This window comes from Pristis pectinata, chromosome 35 (assembly GCF_009764475.1).
Source record: "Pristis pectinata isolate sPriPec2 chromosome 35, sPriPec2.1.pri, whole genome shotgun sequence".
In the NCBI taxonomy this organism is placed as follows: domain Eukaryota; kingdom Metazoa; phylum Chordata; class Chondrichthyes; order Rhinopristiformes; family Pristidae; genus Pristis; species Pristis pectinata.
This window is the reverse complement of record NC_067439.1, coordinates 12,605,552-12,624,935: the sequence shown is the minus strand read 5'-3', so window position 1 is coordinate 12,624,935 and position 19,384 is coordinate 12,605,552. Positions and strand designations below refer to the sequence as shown.

Genomic DNA, 19,384 nt, shown 5'->3' with positions numbered 1-19,384 from the left:
TCCAATTTCTGATTGCCTCTGCCAGCTAAGTGTTCTCTTCTGCAAATCAAAACAGGTTGCCTTCATAGGCACAGGATCAACACTGCCTGGATTCACAGGCAAATCTCTCATACTTGATCACTAAAGAAAGGGATGTTCATGGAGTTTCTGCTTCCTATTAAACTGTCAACATCTCTCACAAATAGATGAAATAGAATAGTAGATCTTTGATTTGATTTATTGGTTCCAACAGATTACTTAGCATGCTGCTTCTGCTATCCACTATGACACAATGGTACTGCTAGAATAAGGGACATGTTGGGCCATGAGATTATGGATTATAGTGGAATGAATTTCTGCTGCTCCTGAATGCTCAGTATTGAGATACTAGACCCATTAGTGCCATACATGATGGGTCTGCCCTGAATATGAAGATGCTCTATTGTCTGCTGAAGAACTCCTTCAAATACTCTCACGGCACCAATGTGTCCCTAACAGCTATATCAGTGAGGACAAGGTCATAAAGACGTATTCCTCATATTAATTTGCTCACCATTTGCCACAAGCTCAGACAGGCAACTACTCCTTTCAGGACTTGGTAGCTCAGTCATTTGATGGTGCTACCAATCCAACCTCTGTGATGGACATTGAAGTCCCCCAGCTTCTTCCAAAGTGGTATTCAACATGGTGCAGTACTGACTCACCAGCTGACTGAAGTCAAGTGGAAGAAATTAGAGAGTTTTCCTTGCCCATGTTTGACTTGATGTCATAAGACCAGGGGATCCAGAGACAAAGTGAGTTTCATTTCCACAACAGCAGTCAACAATATGAAATTAGCTTTTAAAAAAACTGTTACAAATAAAATTGGTCCTTGGAGCTATTGATTGTTATGAAATCCCGACTGGGTCACAACTGTCTCAGCAGACTTATTACATGCAAATCTATTCCCACGTGGTTGACTCTTAGTTGTCCCCTGAAGTACACAGCAATTCATTCAGTTGTATCAATGTTATTTTTAATGTTATATAAAAGCATAATATACACACACATATAATTGTCAGAGATGAGAACAAATTCTTCCATTGATAAAGGAGTCTCCAAAATCTGAGGCCAATTTATGCTTCATACCATCTACCTCTTTGTCAGTTAATCTCTCTGGCCTTGCACTGCATCACATACGGTGATGGATGATCTCAATCCTTCCATTTTGGTATTCTGATGAAAGGTCATTCAGCTGAACCATGAATGTGTTTCTCTCTCCACAGAGACTGCCTGACTTGTTGAACATTTTCTGTTTTCAATTCAGATTTTGAGTTCTTTCCATGTCGCAAATGTTGCCTTCTCCTTAGCAAAGCAATTCCCTATATAACCCTACTTCAATCATCTTCACTGCTTCCACACCTGAGCAGACTCTTCACCTCTGACAGTTTTTCACCAGATTAAGGCAGATAGCAAGAATCCTTTTCCCATGGTAAAGGTGTCTTAGAGGGTTAAAGTGAGAGATGGGAGGTTTAGAGGGAACCTTGGGGATGTTTTCACATAGATTGGCAAGAATCTGGAATGCACTATCTGAGAAGGCAGTTGAGGCAGATATACTCAAACATTTAAGCAGCATCTAGACAAATACTTGAATCACCAATGCACAGAAGGCTATGTACCTAATGTGATGTATGGGATTAGCATACAAAGGTGTAACGGCCAGCTTGGACGTGGTGGACCGAAGGGCCTATTTGAATGCTGTATGACTCTATATGTCTCTGTGAGATTGGCAAAGCATCTGATTATGTGAAGGTGTCCTCTGCACTCTTCTTTCTTTTGAGCTCTAAGCACGCTTCCCTCTTATAACCTCATTTCTGCGCCAATTTGTTGTCATTTGCTATAATGAAATCTTTTCCACAATCTCTAATGAATGGACTGCTTTAACATCCCCATCCTTTCCTCCTGTTATCTACTGGCTTTTAAATTGAAGCATGGTGACAACCAACAAGCATATCTAGACCTTTTTCTGCCTCCCTCTATGACTTCATTCTTAGCCCTTCACTTATGCGTCTCAATTTATAAAAGTTTGAGTAGCCGAGCCTGATTCCAGTTGTCCTTACATAGAAATTAGTAGGCCATTCAGCTTTATTGTGGCCACATTGACCCTCTGAAGGCACTATTCAAGCAGCCCCACTTTCTCTGCTCCCACGAAATGAAGGATGTTTCATTTTTGAAGGTTATCCAAATCCTTTTTCAAATCTTGCACCAGTTTCCTTTCGGGCATTCCAGATCACCAGAACTGACAGTGTAATACAAAATGTCTCTTCCACTCTCCACTGCTTCTCTTACTAATCGCCTCAAATCTGTGCCCTCTGCTTAATGACCCGCCTGACACCGGGAACATTTCTCGTGCATGCTCTCTCAAAACCCATCACAATTTTGAGCCCCTCTACCAAATCTCCCCTTAACCTTCTTTGTTCCAAGCCAGGAAAAATGATCCCTTGCAAGTGGGAATAATCCTTCAAAAAAAACATACTGCCACTTTAAAAAGACAAATTATGGGATGTATGATTTTGAAAATAATGAAATATTGTGCAGCAAGCACAATACTGAAAATCTAGCACAAAGCTGGATTTGAGGTTATTAATATTGTGCTAGTCTTTAACTGAAGGGTGATCTCTTCCTTCTCACCCCTCCAAAGGACTTGAGATCTGGAAAGAAATTAATGCCTTCAGAATAGTTGTGGTGCATTGATCACTGGAGAGTAATATGCTGCAGCAGTCCAAGAAAATGGCAATCTTCCAGCACATAGCTCGTTGGGTTTCTGTGAGGTGCATACTAAGGCTGATGGTACTGGCTCAGAGTCACCGATTTCACCGCACAAATGAGATTTATAAATCTGTTTTGCTGCTCCCAAGACAGCATTGCTGTAGCAACAACCCCTCCCCACTCTGATTAATTCAAAATGGGCTATCAGTAGTTCTGTTCTAATTTACTAGGAGAATTTCACTTCCATCTCAATATGGGGACTGTTATTGTCAAGAAATGTACAATATGCAACTGACCCAGCTGCAAACACTGCAATTTACCACCTGCCACCCACACATGCTCCCAAATCACTGCCAAACTACTCCCACTTGTGAACCAGTGCAGACACTATATCAAGTAAATAAAGGGAAATTCTTTCCATCAGGTGTGGGGTCGATAATAAGAGGGCACAGATTTAAGGTTAAAGAAATTGCAGATACTGGATATTTGAAACAAACACAGAAAATGCTGGAAACACTCAGCAGGTCAGACAGTGTCTGTGGAATGAGAAACAGTTAATGTTTCAGGTCTGCAACCCTTCGTCAGAACTGGGAAAGAGAGAAAAACAAGTTCATTTCTGCAGGAGAGATGGTGGGGGTGGGATGTGCAAAACAAAGTGAACAGTTCTGATAGGCTGAGACCAAATGGGTTAATGGGGGCAGTTACAAGTACATTGTGCCTATTTGTCTATGTCCTGTGTTGTAAATGGTGAGTTTATGGGACACACCCAGCAGTTCAGACTATACGACTAGAATAAGAAAAACTGAACCAACAGGATGACAGACAGAAGTGGTCAGTTCTGATACAGAAAGAAAGGATTGGCTAAAGTTGGAGAATTTGATGTCTTGAAGGTTGTAACATGCCCAGACAGATGAGGTGTTGTCCCTCAAGCTTACATTGGGCCTCGTTTGAACAATTCAGGAGGCCCCACAGAAAGGTCAGAGTGGGAACAGGATGGAGAATTAAAATGGCAGGCAACCGGAAGCTTAGAATCACCCCCTGTGGACTGAACACTGGTGCTCTGCAAATTGTTTAGTTTCTCCAATACAGAGGAGACCACACCATGAACATGGAATGCAGAACACTGGATTGGAATTGGTATTGGTTTTATTATTGTCACAGGTAGCAAGATACAGCGAAAAGCCTTTGTTTGGGTGCCATCCAGTCAGATCATGCCACACATAAGTACATCGAGATAGTAAAAAGAAAAACAGAATGCAGAATATAGTGTTGCAGCTACAGAGAAAGTGCAGTGCAGGTAGACAAATAAAGTGCAAGGGCTCCGACGAGGTAGATTTGGAAATGAAGAGTTTATCTTCAGCCTATGAGAATCATTGCTTCACCTGGAAAGACTGTTTGGGTCCCTGGATGACCAGTCTTGATCAGTAGAACTAGAATAGCAGTCAAAACTAGGGCTTCCCAAGTCTGAATGGCTCCGCTCAAGTTTTGAGAAAGAGGGACCCCACACTCCGCCATCCCCCAAACACGTTTCATCATAAAGTAAGTGTTTTTTTTCCCACCCCTTGCCTCAATGAAGCCTTCAATCTCAGGGCAATGGTTCAATTCCCACTTCAAGACTTGCACACATTATCTGGACTGACAACACAAATGCAGAAGAACATAAAGGTGACGTGACACTGCCCAAAGTGCTGCCTTTCAGAGAAGTCAAACAAAGCCCATACTCAGAACACTGCACTTCCACACAAAGAAAGCCAGCTGCATTGCACAGGTAAATGGTTTCACAGGCAGCACAGTGGTGTCACTGGTTGCACTGTTGTCGTACGGTTCCAGCGAGCTCGAGTGCTGTCTGTGTGGAGTTTACACATTCTCCCTTTCACCGCACAGGCTTCTTCTCTGGTTTGCCCCCCACATTCCAAAGTCACGTTGATAGGTTAATTACCCTGAGTGAAGGTGGGTGCAGGAGAATCAGAGTGGAGTTCATGGGCATGAGAGAGAAAAGAGGCTACAGGGAAAATGTGGGGTGAATGCGACTGTTGAAAATGCTCCGAGAGCCAGTACATACTCAACGGGCCAAATGGCCTCCTTTTATGTTGTGAGAAGTTTAATGGCCTTGGTACCATTATAACAGTCTGACTGGGCAGCAATCTCTTTACTGTTTATGTTATACACACAATTGCTTTCCATTGTTACATAAAAAAATAGTGACTGCTCTTCAAAAGCACTTCACTAGTTGTGAAACACATTAGCATACCCTGGAGAGGTGGTAGGTGCTATATGAATGCTGTTCTTTCATTTAATATTAATGCAAGATTTTTTCCCAGCCATGTTTCTTGTGGAGTCTCTGACTCCTAAGGCGATCTCTCCCTAAGGCCATGGGCATGTGTTAACTAGGGGGAGAATGGGCCCAATGTCACCTGATAGGAGTGAGTGCCCTAAGTGCCCATCGAAGAATATACACTCATATAATAAAAAAAAGCACATGGTCTACTCAAACCAAAATATATCTAAAATTGTCCCAACAAAAAGCAAAGTAATAAAGTACAAATTAGTAGAAGGTCGTGCAGCATCTCGTGTCTGCGGCACTGTTGAATAAGATTTTGGCTGACCTGAACTTGGCCTCAGCCGCACATTCGTGACTGTTCCCCATAACCTTCCGTTCCAAAAATCTGTCTGCCTCAACTCTGGATAGATTCGATGAATCCAGCTCCACGGTTATAGACCGATTTACAGTGGCCAATTAACCTACTAACCTGCACATCTTTGGGATGTGGGGGGAGGGTGGGGGAATTCACATGGCCTCAGGGAAAAATGCGTAAACTCCATGCATACAGCACCGGAGGTTCAGGATCGATCCCGGGTCATTGGAACTGTGAGGCAGTGGATCTCCTAGCTTCCCCACCGCACTGTCCTGTTCTCTGGTGCAGAAAATTCCAAAGATTCAAACTCTCTGAGAAGGAATTCCTCCTTAAATGGGCACCCCACAATTTTTGAAAATAAGCCCCCTAGTTCTAGAATCCTTCATGTGGGGAAACATCTCTCAACATCTACACTGTGAAGCCCTTCATGATTTTGTCTGTTTCAATATGACCAACAAGAAGTCTAACAACCAGATCGAAACATCAACATTAGTGTCCGTTGGGTGCCCGAAACTCTGGCATGCTCACTGGTAACAGAAGACCACAGGGGCACTGTTATGCATCAGTGCCCCACCCAGTCTTTGAGGAACCATGGGAAGCATCCATGACAAGTCAATCCCCAATAGCCAAGGTTATGGGCAAGAAAATCTTTCATTCAGGTCAGCAATACCACTTAGAAATCAGATGCCAGGAGCTGAGTGGTAGCTCTCGCTTCCTGACCTCCACTCATTGTTTTTCTGCAGTAGGCAGGTTTGTTGGTAACTACGTCTGATCATGACTAGAGTGCATAGCTTATTTTTATTTTTATAGTGTATTCATTTTTTGTTTACAGTTTCAGCCAGCTTCAAGCAGCCAGGTCTCAGAGTCATAGAATTATACAGCGCAGAAACAGGCCCTATGGCCCAACTTGTTCATGCTGACTAATATGCGGCACGGTAGCATAGCGGTTAGCATAATGCTATTACAGTGCCAGCGACCTGGGTTCAATTCCCGCTGCTGTTTGTATGTTCTCCCCGTGTCTGCGTGGGTTTCCTCTGGGTGCTCCAGTTTCCTCCCACATTCCAAAGACGCACAGGTTAGGAGTTGTGGGCATGCTATGTTGGCGCCAGAAGAGTGGTGACACTTGCAGGCTGCCCCCCACCATGTTCTTAGCAATGCAAGAAGACGTATTTCACTGTGTGTTTCGATATACATGTGACTAATAAATAAATATCTTATCTTATATCTATCCAAGCTAGTCTCATTTCCTGTGTTTGGCTCACATCCCTCTCAACCTTTCCTACCCATGTAGCTGTCCAAATATCTTCCAATTGCAATTGTACCCACCTTTACAGCTTCCTCGGTGTGAGAAGGTTGCCCCTCAGGTACATTTTAAATCTTTCCCCTCTCACCTTAAATCTTTGTCCTCTAGTTTTGGACTCAGCAGATTAACACAAAACCAAAGTTTCCAGAGAATTATCAGGAGGAAGCAAAAAAACAAACTGTTGGAGGAACTCAGCAGGTCAAGGAACATCTATGGAGAAAACAGACAGTTGATGTTTCAGGTCGAGACCTTTTAAATGTACCAGCATCTGCAGTCTCTTGTACCTCTATTATCAGAAGGGATCCTGATAAGTGTTCACCCTCGCTAGCCCAAGGCACAGTGGCCAACACTAGCACACCCACTTGCAGGCAGGTCAGCACAGGTTGGTTGTTGAACCTGGAGTGTACATACTTGAATGGTGCACAATTAGGGAAAAATCAGCAGCACTGAATCTGTTAAAAGATGTTTGTTCAATTATTGATGAAAACTGCTAGATATATTGGCATAAAGAGAGAATTAAGTACACCTGGAGCGAAATATGTTCAGGAGTAAGAAAGAGAGGCTGGAGCGTGTTACACATATGTTTGGTTTGCTTCGGTATTTTTAGTTAGGCATTGTAACCAGACTGGCTCCAGACCCTGTAAGATTACCCTATGTTCTCTCTGCTCAGCAGCCCTGTTCTGAAGCTTCTCCTGCACATCTTAGCTTTTATTTTTGACTACTGGCTGGGACCCTTTAATCTCAAAGGAACATTGCCACTTTCTTTCCATATTGCCTGGGGTACCTCAGTAGATTATCTTGCCATTGTTTGTGGATCGGATATGCATTCTGAATGCTTCATTTCCTACTGCAACCATAACTAAACAACAAAGAGTACTGAGGTTTACAATGGAGGCTCAAGAGACTGCAGATGCTGGAATATGGAGCAACACACAATCTGCTGGAAGAACTCAATGGGTCAAGCAGCAGGAAGGGTGTAAGATGACAGGCAGTTAGTGCCAGGTAAGGGAAGTGAGCGGAGGTGGAGTTGGAAGACAGTGGCATTCAGCGTACACCCCTCCTCAGTCCACCAGTTGCCTCAGAATCCTTTCTCACCACTCCCCTTCTTCTCTTTATACTGGCCACCTCACCTCTCCACTCTCAGTTTTGATGCAGGGTTTCGACCCAAAACGTTAACAATTCCTTTCCTTCCACAGATGCTGCTCAACCTGCTGAGTTCTTCCAGCAGATTGTTTGTTGCTGAGGTTGGCTATTCTTTTTCCTGCTGTGCTTCAGGATCTGTGTACTCAATGGAATGGGTCGTCCAAACCGACACCCAGTGCCAATCACTTTGCAGCTGCAACCACAACATTCACCGCTTGGGAAACATTGGCAAGTCTGTTGAACTTCTGGCTGAATCCAGCAGGTGGACTGTGCACCACACTCCACATTGCTCGGCATTATCAGCTCTTGGCGGAAGCTCAAGTGAACAGACTTCATTTCACGGATAACTAACAGGGATACACTAGGTGATCTTATGGAATGGGAAATAGTCTCACTTGTGCTCCCGTAGAAGGATACAGCCAAGAAATTTAATTCATTTTCAGGATCTGCACATCCCTAATTACCCTTGGGAACGTGGTGACAAGCTGCTGCAGTCCTTCTGGTGACGTACTGCCACAATATTGTTGGGTTGGGAGTTCAAGGATTTAGATGTTGAAGAGAAAGAAAGGACTGCAGATGCTGGAAGCTAGATGAAAATCACGATGGTGCTGGAGGAACTCAGCAGGCCAGGCAGCATCCGTGGAGAAAAGCAGGAAGTCAACATTTTGGGTCAGGACCCTTCTTCAGGACTGAAGACAGGAAAAGGGGAAGCCCAATATATAGGAGGGAAAAGCAGAGCAGTGACTGGTGGACAAAAGAGGGGAGGTGGGGTGGGCACAGGGTGGTGACAGGTAAATGCAGGAAAGAGACAGTGATGGGCAGGTGCGGGGGAGGAGGGGAGAGCAGATCCACCAGGGGATGGGTCAAAGGTCAGGAGAGGAAGAAAGGGAGTAGAAAAAAGATAGGCTAGGAAAGGGAAGAAAAGGCGAGGCATGGCTGAGGGTGGTGTGGGGGGGGGGGGTGTGGAAAAGAGGGCGATTACTTAAAGTGGTAGAATTCAATGTTCATGCCGTTAGGCTGCAAGGTTCCAAGATGGAAAATGAGGTGCTGTTCCTCCAGTTTGTGCTTGGAATTCTCCTGGCAGTGGAGGAGGGTTGAGAACTGACATTATCTGTGATAGTGTGGGAGGGGGGAGTTGAAGTAACTGGCAACGGGGAGACGCAGATCGCAGTTACGGACAGAGCTCAGGTGATCTGCGAAACGGTCACCTAGTCTGCGTTTGGTCTCGCCAATGTAGAGGAGGCCACACTTAGAGCACTGAATGCAGTAGATGATGTTAAGGGAGGTGCAGGTGAATCTCTGTCTCACCTGAAAGGACTGTTTGGGTCCCTGGATGGAGATGATGAAGGACAGGTGTTGCACCTATGGCGGGGCAGTGGAAAGTTCCCAGGGTGGGGAGTGGGATGGGTGCGGGGGGGGGAGGAGTGAACTAGGGAGTCACGGAGAGAGCGGTCCCTGCGAAAGGCAGAACGGGTGGGGAGGGGAAGATATGCTTGGTAGTAGGGTCCTGTTGGAGATGGCGGAAGTGGCGGAGAATGATGTGTTGGATATGTAGGCTGGATACGTAGACAATGAAGGATGGCAAGTTATTTCCAAGTCAGCATGGTGTACAATTTGGAGGAGAACCTGCGGGGGTGGTGTTCCCATGTGCCTGCTGCCCTTGTCCTTATTATTAATAGGGATCACAAGTTTGGGAAGTGCTGTCAGAATAGCCTAGCTGAGTAACTGCAGTGTCCTTGGCAGATAGTATGCTCTGTAGCCAGTGTGCACTGCTGGTGGAGGAAATTAATGGTCGGGGTGGTGGATGGGTGCCAGTCATGCAGGCTGCTTAGTCCTGGATGGTATCGAGCTTCTTAAAGGTTATTTTACCTGACACTCATCCGGACAAGTGGACATTATTCCATCTCGCCTTATAGATGGTGAAAAAGCTTTGGGGTCTCAGAAGGTGAGTCACTTGTCACAAGACACCTAACCTCTGATCTGCTCTTGTAGCCAGGGGATTTACATGGCTGTTGCAGTTCAGTTTCCTGCTAAGAATGACCACAAGATACCAATGGCGGGGTACTTCCACGTCAATTATATGGGAGGAAAGAGGGTGCCAGAAATTTTGAAAAAATATTTAATAAAATATGAGGGCTGAGTTCTATCTTCATTAATTATTTGCCCAAAATACCTCACTCTGTTGGCTGGTATTATGTGCACACAATTATATGGGATCCATATGACACAAATTATTTACTCTAGGTCTGCTGCACAATAATGTGCAAGCTATAATCCTAGCTGACAGGTCTACCATAGATGGTGCAGGTGGGTCAAGGGTGGTAGCAACTCTTGCAGCAGTACCACACCTCATCTCAGAGTGGAGTTAATATACAGAATGAATAGGAACTAGTCAACCTTCATCGTTGTAGGAAAGGACGGCCTCAGACTAAAACATGTCCACCACCTTCCTGACCCTGCTACACAACTCTGCCCCTTACAATCAAGATCCACGATGAGACTCTGGAAAATGTGAATCACTATCCAAATTTCGGAGACACGCTTCAGTAAAAGCAGACACTGATGAAGATAGTCATCAGTTTCAACAGCTACTTCCTTTCAAACATTCGGTTCTTGAACCATCCTGCACAACCCTAATCACTACCTCAGCATAGCAACACTATAACCACTTTGCACTACAATGGACTGTTTTTTTGTTCTAATTGTGTTCTTTCTTGTAAAAATTTGTATAATTGTTTCTCTTGTGGATGTTTTGTATCTGGTGCTATGTGCCTGTGATGCTGCTGCAGGTAAGTTTTTCGTTGCACCTATGCAAACATGTACTTGTGCATGTGACACTAAACTCAACTTTTACTTTGGCTCACTACCACTTCTGGTATACCAGCCAACCCATCGGCCAACTAAGGAGAACAGAGTTCAAAGAACAAGACCTCAAACCTGCCACCAAGCCCACAGCAGCATTGATCCACACTCTCCTGTATGCATCAGAGAGATGGTCAACCTAGATTAGGCACCTTGAAACACTGGAGAGTACTACCAATGGTATCTGCACAAAATTTTCCATATTCACTGGCAGGATAGGTGAACCAATGTGGGCATTCTCTCCTAGGCCAACAGCCCCAGCAACAAGGTTCTGATCACTCTAATGGACAGGCTATGGTATTCACATGCCTGAATCCCAAAGCAATCCCTCTGCTCCATCACAGTATGAGAGTTCAAAGACAGAGAAAACGTATCCTCCATACCTCCTTGAAAAATGTAACATCCTCACCAAATCGTGGGAATTCCTGTTCAAGACATCTTGAAATGGAGGAGTATCTGGGAAGGTACCGAGCACTTCACAACTTCACAACAGGAACACACTGAGGCCAAGTGCAAACAGTGGAAAGAAGGAAAACAAAGCATTCACACCCTCCTGGAATAACACACAAAGTGCTGGAGGAACTCAGTGGGTCAGGCAGCATCTATGGAGGGAAATGGACAGTTGACATTTCGGGTCAAGACACTAAACACTGACTGTTCATTTCCCTTAATAGATGCTGCCTGACCTGCTGAGTTCCTCCAGCACTTTGTGCATTGTTCCAGATTTCCAGCATCTGCAGTATCTTGTGTACTCATACCCTCCTGCCTTACTTGCAGCTGAATCTGTGAATCCCTCTTTAGTCCCCCATAGCCCCCAGAACTAAAATGAAACTAAATAATCCTCAAGCCTCAAGACGTGCCTAAGAAGAAGATGAGTGTAAATCTTTCTTGCCCTGTTGTGCTTCCGGGCTTGAGCATGCTTTGTTTCACCACAGTTTCTCAATTTGCGTTGTCAAGTCCTTGTATATCGTTCCCTTTGTGTTAACAATGTGCACATTTTGTGAAGCCAATGTCAATATTAGCTTTGCTTTTAGTTAAACTGCTTACAAGAATAGAGCAGTTCCTCTCATCTCCCCTTGCCTTTGTATTCATTGTTACCTGCTTCATAAATATTGATGAATTTTCCTAACTGCTGCTTCAGAGAAAACCTCAGCATGATTTGTCTTGTGATCTGAATCTGTAGGACTGTTCAGCCCTTCTTTGTATCCTGCCAGTTGGTGCAAAGTCACATCCTTGATCTGCTGCAGTGAAGATGGTGGATGCTACATGGCAATGACCTCTTCGGTCAGTGACTCAACCCAAGTTCAAGACTGAACTGGAGGACAAGCAGTAGATAAAGTGAACATTTGGGTTATGGCCTGAACTTATGGCATCGCAATGGGAGACAGAAATTGAAAACTGAGTGCCTGTTTTTATAAGAATAGGCTTGTATTTGAGGACCAGTTCTGAGCTGGTGGATCTGAACCTTTGAGGAGCTAACGTTAGCTCCTGAGTGAGCGTATCCATTAATGATCACCATCTGACGGCTTCCGTTGAAAAGTGTGCAAATATAGGAAACAACAATCCTACCTTACAAAATAAATTGTCATCATTTACTAAATAATGGCAGAATATACTTCATACTGAGCACAATTTTAAAATGTCCATCCTTTGTCAAATAAAACCATTGATCTCCCAATCTACCTCAATATGGCCCTTGTACCTTACTTGTCTACCTGCACTGCATTTTCTCTGTAATGGTAACTGTAACACTAGATTCTGCATTCTGGTATTGCCTTTCCCTTTGTACTGTCTTGACGTACTTATGTTTTGGAATGATCTGTATGGATGGCATGCAAAACAAAATTTTTCACTGTATCTCAGTACACGTGACAATAATAAACCAATTACCAAATTCACCAGGAGGATAGGCCAAACCATCAGTAGCTTCTTCCACACCAAAATCTCCAGTATTGATGCCCTAGTTGTTCTCATTAGGCTACAATGGGCTGGTCACGTCATTTGCCTGACAACAAACTTCCGAGACAGACATCCTATTCCAAGTTCTGTTGTGGGAGGAGATTACCAGGCAGACAGAAAAAAAATTCAAGGATGTGCTCAAAGCTTCCTTGAAGAAGTGCAACATCCCCACTGACTTGTGGGAACCTCAGGCTCATGATTGCTTAAAGGAGCATTTAGGATGGTATTGAGAGCCCCAAGGACATGCACTGGGAGCACACAGAAATCCTGCGTAAGGAGCAGAAAGAGCCCACGGTCTCACAAACTACCCTTCAACCTGCCTCTCTTATCCATCTGTGGAAAAGTCTGCGGTTCCTACATTATCCACCTCAGAACCCACAAAATCAGAACAGAAACAAGTCATCCTTGATCCCAAGGGACTGTCTAAAAATACTTATGGTGATAAACTATAGTTAGCCAGAGTCAGTCAATCAAGCCTAGTAGATAAACTATTGTAAGTAACTACATTTTTTCTGAAAAAATTGCCATGTTTTTATTGAGCAGTATTTGATTTCTCTGCTCTTTAAACAGGCTGTTTTCTAAGTAAATTAATTTTGCTTACAAAAGACTGGAATGAGTTGCATGCTCCATTCTACTTCTGATTTATTGGTTGACAATAAATACTTTTCAAATCTTTCCATGACCTTGCCCTTCCCTATCTGTGTAACTTTCTCAAGTCCTAAAACCATCGGATGCACCTATGTTGCTTCAATTTTGGCCTCTGTGCATGTCCGTGCCCACAGTTGCCTTGGCCCTAAGCTCCGGAGCTCCCTCTCTCTACCCTTCTCTTCTCCTTTAAGATGCTCCTTAAAACCCACTTATTTCACCACGCTCTTGTCCTAATATCTCCTTACATAGTTCAATGTCAAATTTGGTTTGTTAATAGCATGTGGAAAACGCAACTTCAAGTTTATTACCAGAAGGCATACATACCCAGGGTATAAATTCAGAGAGTCATAGAGCAATACAGCAGGGATACAGGCCCTGCAGCGCAACCAGTCCATGCCGGTCAGGATGCCCACCCAGCTAGTCCCACTTTCCTGCATTTGGCCCATATCCCTCTAAGCCCCACCCCTCCATGTACCTATCCAAGTGCTTCTTAAATGATACTATAATACCTGCCTCAACCACTTCCTCTGGCAGCTCGTTCCACATACTCACCACCCTCTGTGTGAAAAATTTGCCCCTCAGGTCCCTTTTAAATCTTTCCCCTCTCAACCTAAACCTATGCCCCCTAAAATCCATGAAAATTAGCTTTTTGTAACACCAGCACAGTACATTACAAACATAAGTTAACACTTAAATTAACAAAAATTATACATAATTTACATGACAAAATAAACATAACATTAGTGCAAGTTGAAGAGAGAAAAAAACACCTTAGTGTTTTGCAAGGTTAATGGTGCTATATAAATGCAAGGTATTATTGATAGTGAAGAATGAAAGCAACTTTAATAAAGGTTACTACAGATCACAACTGCTGATATCCAGACTGAAGAACAAGGCAGATGGTAGCAAATGTGATGGACGTGTAGGTCAGCATTAAATCGGGCAGTGATTGTTCTTATGGCCTTACAGCGGGCAGAGACCTTGCTCTTTAAATGTGTAATCCACCCACTGGAGACAAGATGATCAAAGCCATGGATGAAGGTAAACTTGCTGTCCCTTCAAGAGGGAAGGTATCAGAGGAAAACCGGGGTAGGTTTTTGTACAATGTTTGGATATTAAACAATTTCAGGCAGAAATTCAGACTGATTCATTGTGTGAGCTCCCCACTGCATTCGAGCTCACACCCGCAATAATGCAACAGGGCCTCATTTTACGATCTCATCTGAACGGCAGCATTTCTGAAAATGCAGTAGTCCTTCAATTCTACAGTGCATCTGTCAGCCAAGACTTTGTTCTTAGATGGGACAAGTCAAATTTCACAAATCAGAAGCGACAGCACTACTGAGGGAGCCACATGGGAGACTGAGGTGAACAAGCAGCAGCAAGCATTGACAGCCAAACAGAACCGCAAACCAGATAATGGCTAACGTGCTGCATTCTTGAGTGGTGCATCAGGTTGGCACATTGACACCTTCACTCCAGAGGATTACATTTGAATGCAAATAGTCCAATGAAACAAAAGTCTCTTAAGGTCTCAAAATGTTAGTTTTACTCTATTTCTTGTGGTGTCACTGAGACACCAGTTCTCTGCGTCACTCTCTCACACAATGAAAAAGACATTGTAAGGTGCAGTGTTTATGCTACTGCAATAGAAACTCAGATAGTTGAGCTTAAATTCCACCGCAGAAAGGCTGTTAGTGGATCACCTGCAGAGATGTTTTCATTCACTTCAACTCCTTGATTACAGAGGCATAAATAAAAAAAACCAGGAGAGTTTCCCACCCCATCATTGTCTAGTGATGAACAGAAGATAAGATCAACGTTCCAATTTGTTGCTGTAATTTCAACACACTGGGCTTCTGCCAAGGTTACAGTGCCTGATTCAGAGCAGCTCTCAGGAAACCTCTGCTGCCTTAAGTGGTTGTATCAGCTATTCAATTCCAATCACTGTTGCAATGGCAGTGAGCTGTATTTAAAGCAGTGATAGTTTTAAACCTGTGATGTCCATCATCAGCGTTGCCCAATACATTAACTGCACAGTTGAAGTCAAAATGTCAGGAGTTCAAATCCCACTCCAAAAATTTAGACAAAAAATTTAGGCTGAACTTCCAGGTGGGCACTAAGGGTGAGCAGTACTGTCAGAGGAGCAGCCTTCCTGCTCTTAATTGTGATGAGTGTTATAATTGTTTGGACACTGGCTCAATTAAGTAAATATGCACATACGAGGTCTATTTCCCTGTATTATAGAGTCATACAGCATGGAAACAGGCCTTTCAGCCCAACTCGTCCATGCTGACCAAGATACCCATCTAAGCTAGTCCCATTTGCCCGCGTTTGGCCCATATCCCTCTAAACCTCTCCTATCCATGCACCTGTCCAACTGTCTTTTAAATGTCATTATACTTGCCTTAACCACTTCCTCTGGCAGCTCGTTCCATATTCACACTACCCTCTGTGTGAAGAAGTTACCCCACAGGTTCCTTTTAAATCTTTCCCCTCTCACAAATCTATACTCTCTAGTTTTTGATTCCCTTTCCCTGGGAAAAAGACTGTGTACATTCACCCTACCTATGCCCCTCATCATTCTATACACTTCTATAAGGTCACCCCTCAGTCTCCTACACTCTAAGGAATAAAGTCCTAGCTTGCCCAACCTCTCCCTGTAACTTAGGCCCTCAAGTCCTGGAAATATTCTCATAAATCTTCTTGGTACTCTTTCCAGCTTCATAACGTATTTCCTGTAACAGAGTAACCAAAACTGTACATAATACTCCAGGTGTGGACTCACCAACATCTTGTCCCCACTCCTATATTCAATGGCCTGACAGATGAAGGCCAACATGCCAAACGTATGTAACTGTACTGTGTTACAAAAGCAGAAAATGATCGAAACACTCTGCAGGTCAGGCCGCATCGGTGGGAAGAGATTTCCACCATCTGCAGTTATTTTGATTTTTCACTTCCTTGTATTATGTGTCAGGTGTTTCCTACCAGAGTTAGTGTACGAAACTGACAACTTCACTTGCGACTGGTCAACACTTTCTATTTAATAACGTATAGGCGTTTAACTTTTTAGGTGCAGGGAGATGCTGAGTGAAAACTGGCATTATGCCGATGTTGCAGTGGTTAAATTACAAAATGAATAACTCAAGCGATCTGGATTAACAATCTGAAAACCCAAGTTCAAATCCACCATGGCAACTGTGGAATCTAAATTCAATTAATAGTCTAGAATTTAAAAATAAAACATCTCATCTCAGTAATGACCATGAAACTATAAGATTGTTATTAAAAAAAAATCTGGTTCACTCATGCCCTCACATAAGAACATAAGAAATAGGAGCAGGAGTCGGTCATCTGGCCCGTCAAGCCTGCTCTGCCATTTAATAAGATCATGGCTGATCTGGCCGTGGACTCAGATCCACCTACCTGCCTTTTCCCCATAACCCTTAATTCCCCTACTATGCAAAAATCTATCTAACCGTGTCTTAAATATATTTAATGAGGTAGCCTCCACTGCTTCCCTGGGCACAGAATTCCACAGATTCACTACTCTCTGGAAAAAGCAGTTTCTCCTCATCTCCGTCCTAAATCCATTCCCCTGAAACGTGAGGCTATGTCCCCTAGTTCTAGTCTCACCTATCAGTGGAAACAACTTTCCTGCCTCTATCTTATCTATCCCTTTCATAATTTTATACGTTTCTATGAGATCCCCTCTCATTCTTCTGAATTCCAACAAGTATCATCCCAGGCAACTCAATCTCTCCCCATAGGCTAACCCCCCCATCTCTGGAATCAACCTGGTGAACCTCCTCTGCACCGCCTCCAAAGCCAGTATATCTTTCCTCAAGTAAGGAGAACCAAGCCCTTCCAACCTGAAAATTAATTTCCCAGAATACTATTCACCTATGGATTGTGATTACGTGTTGTACTGTCCAAAGCTGATCCATTTTTAAATTAGATTTTGCAGAACGTTCTGCCTGGCTGCCCAGAAACGGGTTGTTGAAAATGTACGTCCAGTTTTAATCAGCAGTTGACACTTTTGATGAAGACTTCCATCTTAAATGTTAACCTGTTATTTTACCCCTCAGGTTTGAAAGATCTATCCAATTATTTCCTCTCCCCTGCAATTTTTTCCTCTTTAAGTACTTATCCAATGCCCTTTTGCAAATGATTCTGAATCTGTTTCTGATATCTTTTCCAGTATTGCATTCTGGATGACAAGGAGTTGAGTTATAAGGATAGGCTGGGGCTTTATTCCCTGGAGCAAAGGAGGCTGACATTATAGACGTTTATAAAATCATGAGGGGCATCGGCAAGGTGAATTGTCACTGTTTTTCCCCTAGGGTAGAGGAGTCTAAAAGAGGGTAGAGGAGTCTAAAACTAGAAGGCACAGGTTTAAGATGAGAGGGGAAAGATCCAAAGGGGATCTGAGGGGCAACGTTTTCACACAGAGGTTGTTGAGTATATGGAACGAGCTGCCAGAGGAAGTGGTAACAAGCAGGTACAATTACAACGTTTAAAAGACATTTAGACAGGTGCATGGATAGGAAAGGTTTAGAGCGATGTGGGCCAAATGCAGGCAAATGGGACTGGCTCAGGTAGGCAACATGTTCGGCATGGACGAGTTGGGACAAAAGACCTGATATCTATGATAATGTGTAAAACAAAATCCTCTGGTCCCTCCTCTGTTACCTGTGCTCTCAAACTTCATGCTGCAACGAACAATGTTTCTTTATTTCATCAAAACCCTTTAAATTTGCATCACCCCCACTGAGTCACCCCTTTTACAGCCACCATTTCTGCAGTCTCTCCAGACGCTGACATCTGCTGTTTTACCAGCGCCTTTTGCAGTTCATTTCCCAATTCGGTTTTCCACCGTGTCTGTCGTATCTTGGTTTAACCTATTTAGCAGGTAGATTCTATCCATTCACCCTATTTCGCAATGATTTCTTTGAAGTAAACCCTGGCTCAATTAACACGATTGAAACTGCTTGAAAGAGTCAGGCTGAGACGGTTCGTTTTACTCCACAGACTGCACCGCCTTACCGGACGCATTTTGCATCAGTTCATTGGCTGCAAAGGACTTTGGGACGTCCTGCGATAGATGTGCAAGGCGCCATATAAATGCAAGTCTTTTAAAATTCTGTCAGACGCTTTGGTAAGCTGTGGCATCCTGGTTTAGAATTAGGACAGTGTGCACACCAGCTGCCCTTGCACTGGGTGTGAGCGCAGGTACCGCCTGCATCCAAAGCCCCTAAAACAGTGAAAACGACTATTTCTTCGGCGTTATCCCACCTATTAATCTCGGCCAAAAGGAAACATCCCTCCTCATTATCACAGCGCCACAGAGGGTTAATTTATTCCATCTATTCGTTAAAGTCCCTGACACAGTCCGGAGGCGTGAGTATCCTTTTAATTCAAGTTTCCTCAAATTTACAACTCAATCCCACACACACTGGCCGTCCCCTGCACTTCCATCCCAAGCTTAGCACGGATCCGCAGGAGCAGGACACACACGAATCAGCCGGTTCTCGATACAATCTGATTAATATTTTAACTTCCGACACACTTTATGCATTGCTCACATCATCGCTATTTCTCAGCACCCTTCTTTTAAATTTAAACACACTCAAAACGTTTAGCATCCCTTATTATTAATTTGCTTTAATAGAGTCAAACACATGCAACCATAGTAAATGTGCGAATTATTTGCATATGGAATGTGTGCGAGTGTCAAGAGTTCCGGAATATTTTAAACGGGCTACTAACCTTCTACCTTCCTCGGCTCTGCGACCTCGCTGAGCCGCTTCTGACGGAAACTGATGTCCCACGCCACTCCCTCCTCGCTGCTCTGCCTCTCTATCATTGCCTGCGTTATTCCCCCCGAGAGGACTGGGCGGCACCAGCTCTAACACTCGTGCAACGCTGGCCAGTATTTTCGGTCCCCCTCATTTTGGCGGATGATGGATTCCAGCAGCACTGAAGGTACGAAATGATGGGCCGAATGGTCCTTTACTCTGATGGGAAATCAGAAATAAAAGGAGGGAATACTGGAAGTACACCATAGGTCAGGCAGCAACTGAAGGGAGAGAATCGTTGCTGC

General features: G+C 43.8%; 1 protein-coding gene across 1 annotated transcript in view; it reads right to left on the bottom strand.

Moving 5' to 3' along the window:
* LOC127586383 (synaptosomal-associated protein 25) overlaps positions 1–19,127 on the bottom strand; it is a 144,248-nt gene extending 125,121 nt beyond the window's left edge. Inside the window, exon 1 of the mRNA XM_052044304.1 lies at positions 19,051–19,127. The gene's annotated coding sequence lies outside the window, so the exon portion shown is untranslated. The remainder of the gene's footprint in view (positions 1–19,050) is intronic.
* Positions 19,128–19,384: the final 257 nt, after the last annotated feature.